The sequence below is a fragment of the Pteropus alecto genome, unplaced genomic scaffold (genome assembly GCF_000325575.1).
Source record: "Pteropus alecto unplaced genomic scaffold, ASM32557v1 scaffold131, whole genome shotgun sequence".
NCBI classification, from domain to species: Eukaryota; Metazoa; Chordata; class Mammalia; order Chiroptera; family Pteropodidae; genus Pteropus; species Pteropus alecto.
The window spans coordinates 2,700,076-2,705,328 of record NW_006434709.1 but is presented as its reverse complement, the minus strand read 5'-3'; the positions used below and the strand labels follow the sequence as shown (position 1 = coordinate 2,705,328).

Genomic DNA, 5,253 nt, shown 5'->3' with positions numbered 1-5,253 from the left:
CATGGATATATTTTGTCTCCAACTACTTAGATATTATTTTGTGTCTTTCAATAAGTTGTTTTGATTTTTTCCCCATAGTGGTCTTGTGCTTTTTTATTATATTAATTTCTAAGAATTCTCAGTTTTTTGTTATTATTATTATTGTAATTAGTGCTTTAAGTAAATTTTCTAAATTTTGTTACTGTTTTGACTTTGTACATTGATCTTATTTACAGCAACCTTCTAATCTCTGATTATTTCTAATATTTTGCCTATAGATTTTCATAGATGTTCTCTGTTGGTCATCATACAATTTCAAATAATGAGGTTTTATTTCTTTCAACCTTCTTCTTTTTTCTACAGCCACAATAATCTCAACCCAGCTCCAAGTACCAACAAAGAGTGAACTCTACTGTCTCTGTAGCAATATTGGAGTGGAGCACAAGAAGGTGCGAGAAGCAAAGCTAACATTGATTCATTACATTAATGGTAGCTGACCATCAGGCATATCCTCTACCCAAGTTCTCTACCATGTCTACTTGAGTTATACAATTACACAATTTTTAACTTTCTTTTTCTATCTCATGACTCCACTTGAAGTCCCTATTCACTCTCTCCTACTGAATGATCTTATGGGACTTCTCACAGGAGCTCTGTTGGTCCAGTATTCCCAGTTCTTTCCATTATCATGTCATTATAATAGAAAGAGTATTTTGATGTCCTAGGCAACCAAATTTAGTACTTCATTCTTATCCTTATGATAATCCTAATGCTAGCTAGTATATTTTACAAGAGTGTATAAGCCTCCCATTTTCTCTTTCCAAGGTCTAACTTTTGGTATTTTTTGTACTTTGGAGTTTTTTGAGGGGAAGGGAGGCTGTCGTTAGGTTTTGTTGTATTGCTGTTTGATTTGGTTGGTCGGTTGGCTGTAACCTGTTTTCCTCAATATGTCTACTTATTTTTAAATCTGAACATGAATGTAAATATGTTTTATTATCAATGTTCTTTTATTCTCTTTCATAATGTGTAATTCTTTTATTATGTCTCTACTTTTTCTTTTCATCCCTTTAACTATGTAAACATTCCTATATTTATAGTCTGTTTCAGATGGGTGTTCTACCATCTCGAGTTCAGGGTTATTGGCTCTACTGCTTATTATGTCTGTAAATTCTTATTCATGGTGGATCTTTCCACCAGGAGTTTTTTATTTTTTTACTGAAAACTCATCTTCAACTGAGCTTGATTTTTCAATGGAAATCTCCCATGACCAGAGTGATTTTCCATCTGCTTCTGCATGTGTCCCAGCAGTAACATAACTAGGACCACTGTTTATATGCATTTCTTAATTTAGGGTGTCCACGGCTCACAGACAGTATACATTCAGTCTCCAGAACCTCTAAAAACATCAGCTTGGAATTTTACTTTTTCACAAAGCATTTATATTTTTTTTCACCCAGAATCCAGGTGGAGGCAAACATTCTTGGCATCTTCTTGATTCAATGGCTGGAATTTTTTTTTCTAGTCCTCCTTTTGTATAGAGTTCAGCCCTGCAATTGCTCCACCTTTTTGCTTTCTTGTCTAGGTCTCTATAACACTGGCCCAGGTCCTTAACCCTCATCTCTGCATGGGCACTATCCCAGCCTAATAAGAGCACAGACAGACACACCCACACTCCTGGCTTGCTGCGGCACCACTCACCACTTCCGGCTGTTTTTCCATTCCCTCTTCAGTTCCAGCAACTAGTCTAATTTGGTTTTCATTTTATCCTACATTTCTATGTGTTTGTAATAGGAATATTTGCACATTAGTCCACTCCTTCCAAGTCTCCTTTTCCTTTACAGAGGCCCTCAAAACCAACCAGGCCTTAAAACCTCTTAGAGAAGCCAGAAGCAGATGCCTGTGGAATCTAGAGTAAATCCTACCTACAGAAAGTATCTCCAGAATTTGGCCAGAATCTTGAGAAGAAGGAACTAGGCTTGTCTGATTACTGACTGGATAATTTCTGCTTAACAACCACCTTTCTGTTCTTATGCTCGGATGAAATTGGAATGCTTCTTCCCTGCCAATTTCAGTGGATGAGATCATCCTTACAAAGTCCTTGGAGAGACATTAAGTCAGGAATCTTTTATAAAAGAAATGCATGTGGCATGTGGGACTTGATGGATTGTCTTCTTGAGAAACAGACTCAGTGGGGTCTCTCTGTTATTGTTGTTATTATTGTTGCTTTGAGAAGAAAGCTACCCAGGTTTTTGTTTTTATTTTTTAAAGAAAAATAGCAATAACCCTGGAGGTTGGCACCTTATGGAGAGAGAACACATACCTTCAAGGGTCAGCAGGCTGACAGTTCACAGATGAGCACTCTGACAGTGTTCCAAATTGTCTCTTTCAAATAGGATTGTGAGAAGGCAAGGAGAAAGTCAGGAAAGAATAGTATGTAAAACAGAGCCCAGATTTTAAAGTTAATGACAGAATAACTCATGGCCTATAGAGTTACTGATGTCGTCTTTCCATGATATTTCCTTCGCTCCTGTTATTCAAAGTTCAGTTATGAGCCTTCTTGGAGTCATAACTGGCCCTGAGGAAAAGTTTGAGTAATCAGTCATCCACACCTGAGTGTAACTTTAACCCAATGTATTATCCACCTAGAGATGTTGTCTCTTGAAAATTATAATATCAGTGAGATAAAGATTTGCCTGAATCTATATGGTGCAGAGGGAGGACTCAAACGAGACCCTCCAACTCTAAAGCTCAAGCTCTTTCCAAACCTTACCACTGTGTCTTAGACAGAGTAGGCTGGAGATTCTTCTCTGGGCTAAGAGGCCCAGCTAGGCCTGCAATCTTGAGCTTTCTCTAAGGGCACAGCAGCTCTGGGCAGGCATCACTGATGAACATGCCCAGGTTCTATTTCTATCACCTCAGCCTCTGAATTACATCCTCACCAGTCAGATCTGTCTGCTGGGCCATAAAGCCATAAAGAAAATATGAATGGAGTTCCGGTCAAGATGGCAGAAGAGGTAAACACTGTGCTGGCTTCCTCTCATGACCATATCAAAATTACTACTAACCTACAGAACAACCATCAATGAGAATCACCTGAAGTCTAGCCATACAGAAGTCTTATAACTAAGGATATACAGAAGAAGCCACATTGAGACTGGTAAGAGGGGTAGAGACACAAAACGAGCTGGCCCCACACCACAAGTGGTGGTTGAGAGTCAGGAAGGATATCTCACTATGGAAGTCTCCCCGAAGGAGCGAGGAGACCCAGCCTCACGCCAGGATCCCCAGCCTGGAGCACCAGTGCTGGGAAGAAAAGTCCCCACAACTTCTGGCTGTGAAAACCAGCAGAGTTTGTGGCTGAGCAAGATGGAGGACTGCAGGTGTCCCAAGCTTTCCCTCTTAAAATGCCAGCACATGGACTTACTTGCTGATGGACTCACTTGCTCTGAGCTTCAGTGCTGGGGCAGCAGCTTGAAAGATACTAGGGACATACAGGGAGTAACTGAATTGTCTGGCTTCAAGACAAGGACTAGAGAGGCAACTTCCTCCCAGATAGAAGCGCTGACACATGGCATTGTTACTTTGTTGAGCCTCTCGCATACCAGCATGCAGACTTAGACAGGCACCATATCTGAGTCTTCATCAACCGGGTTAACACTGGTCGGCTTGCCCTGGTGATTCCCTGAGACTCCACCCCATCCAATTTGCAGGCCCTAAAATTTCTCAAAGGTTCACAAATCCCAAATAAGTAGCATGTGACGCCCCAAGCCTGGCACTAACAGCAGCCGGCCTTGGTGTGCATCTTAGTATCCCCCAGGCACTCTCAAGTCCAGCATGGGTGAAATACATCTGTGGATCACTTTGTGGCCCATCCCAGGAGGTCCCCAGGGCCAGCATACCCGGTGGCCGGTTTTAACCTGAGCTGTAGCACCACATGTGGCCAAATCTGAGAATGTTACACCCAGAAGACAGACTGGGCAGGCATCAGAGTCCTGCTAAAGTGAATCCTTCTCTGTAGAGTCAGCCCCTGCACAACAGCTCCTCCACTGTAGTCACGGCCAGTCCTCAGAATCAATCAGCCTGAGGGTCAATCCTCTCACTGACATGCAAACAGCAGCTAGGGCTCAGCTACAACAGTAGGGCACACACATGTGGAGCTCCAGCTCATGTGACCAGGGAGACTGCACCACTGGGCCCCATAGAACATCTACTAAATAATGCCACGCTACTAAGACCAGGAGGCATAGCAGCTCTATGTCTAATTTCTAATTACATAGAAATGAACACAAGTAGGTAGCCAAAATGGGATACAAAGAAACATGTCTCAAGTGAAAAAACAAAACAAAGCTCCTGAAAAAGACCTAAACAAAAGAGATAAGCAATCTACCAGATGCAGTTCAAAACACTGGTTATAAGAATGTTTAATGATCTCAGTGAAATCTTCAACAAAGAGATAGGAAATATAAAAATGGAGATTAAAAACATAAAAAAGAACCAGTCAAATGAAGAATGCAAAAACTGAAATAGTCTATAGCCATGCTTTCCTGAACAAGCCCAATCCCGTCTGATCTTGGAAGCTAAGCAGGGTTGGGCCTGGTTAGTACTTGGATGGGAGACCACCTAGGAAGACCAGGTGCTATAGGCATAAAAAATTAAAAAATAAGGGATTGTAAGCTGACAAGGTCCTTGCAATCTGTGAGATCAACCAAGGGTTGCCTCATCTAAAAATAATAATTAATAATAAAAACTGAAATAAAGAATACATTAAAGGCAATCAACAGTAGATTAAATGAAGCAGAGGATCAAATCAGCAATTTGGAAGATAAGGTAGCAGAAGACACCCAATCGGAACCCCAACGAGAAAAAAGAATCCAAAAAAATAAGGATAGTTTAAGGGGCCTCTGGGACAACGTCAATCATAACAACATTCACAGCATATGGGGTACTGGAAGAAGAAGAGGAAGAGCAAGGAATTAAAAACCTATTTGAAGAAATAATGGCGGAATGCTTCCCTAACCTGGTGAAGGAAATAGACATACAATCCCAGGAAGCACATAAAGTCCCAAACAAGATGAATCCAAAGAGCCCCACACCATTAAAATGCCAGAAGTTAAAGACAAAGAGAGAATCTTAAAAGCAGCAAAAGAAAAGCAGTTAGTTACCCATGAAGGAGCTCCCATAAGACTGTTAGATGATTTCTCAACAGAAACTTTGCAGGCCAGAAGAGATTGGCATAAATATTCAAAGTGATGAAAAACAAGGACCTACAACCAA

General features: G+C 40.9%; 1 non-coding gene across 1 annotated transcript; it reads left to right on the top strand.

Moving 5' to 3' along the window:
- The first annotated feature begins 4,505 nt into the window (after positions 1-4,505).
- LOC112478022 lies at positions 4,506-4,624 on the top strand. Its single transcript, XR_003045695.1, has one exon. It is a non-coding gene; the product is annotated as a 5S ribosomal RNA (ribosomal RNA).
- Positions 4,625-5,253: the final 629 nt, after the last annotated feature.